The 621-nt window shown below is 49.0% G+C and overlaps 1 non-coding gene across 1 annotated transcript; it reads right to left on the bottom strand.

The window, feature by feature from the left end:
- Positions 1-515: 515 nt before the first annotated feature.
- Positions 516-621, bottom strand: LOC117126955. The gene has a single exon (XR_004449716.1). It is a non-coding gene; the product is annotated as a small nucleolar RNA R71 (small nucleolar RNA).

Here is a 621-nt window from a genome sequence, read left to right as displayed (position 1 = left end):
TCTAATTCAGGATGAGAACGGAAACCTCTATGACCAAGCCAGTCATCTGCGTAATGCAACAGGTCAGAAAATAGATGCTCAGGGAACTGTAATCCCTGATGCTGATGCTACAGGAGCTGCTCAACCTGTAGATGAGGACGCTCGATCGAAACCACTGGCCGACTACAATCGCCCAGATGAGTACTATTCCAACAGATCAGCTATTCGACTTCCGGAGATCCAGAAGCAGAATTTCGAGCTGAAGCCTCAATACTACACTCTCGTGTCGCAGATACCCTACTCTGGGTTACCGCACGAGCATCCTATGGACCATTTGGAACGGTTCGAGGATCTAATCGCTGCCATTCGGATGGAAGGAGTCCCCGAAGATTACCTGCTGTGCAAGCTCTTCAGATACACGCTGAATGGAGAAGCGATGCACTGGCTTAGGCAGCAACCCACAGGATCTTTAACATCCTGGAGCGACATCAAGAATGCTTTCTTACGAAACTTCTTCGATGAGGCGCGCGCTGAAGAACTTCGGAACAAAATTTCCACATTCTCGCAGAAGGCTGGAGAGTCCTTCAAAGATGCGTGGATTAGATTTAGGTTTTTCCAGCGAGACTGTCCACACCACGGATT

Source organism: Brassica rapa, chromosome A07 (assembly GCF_000309985.2).
Source record: "Brassica rapa cultivar Chiifu-401-42 chromosome A07, CAAS_Brap_v3.01, whole genome shotgun sequence".
Lineage (NCBI taxonomy): Eukaryota > Viridiplantae > Streptophyta > Magnoliopsida > Brassicales > Brassicaceae > Brassica > Brassica rapa.
The sequence above is the reverse complement of the archived record's forward strand: the minus strand, read 5'-3'. Positions and strand labels throughout refer to the sequence as shown.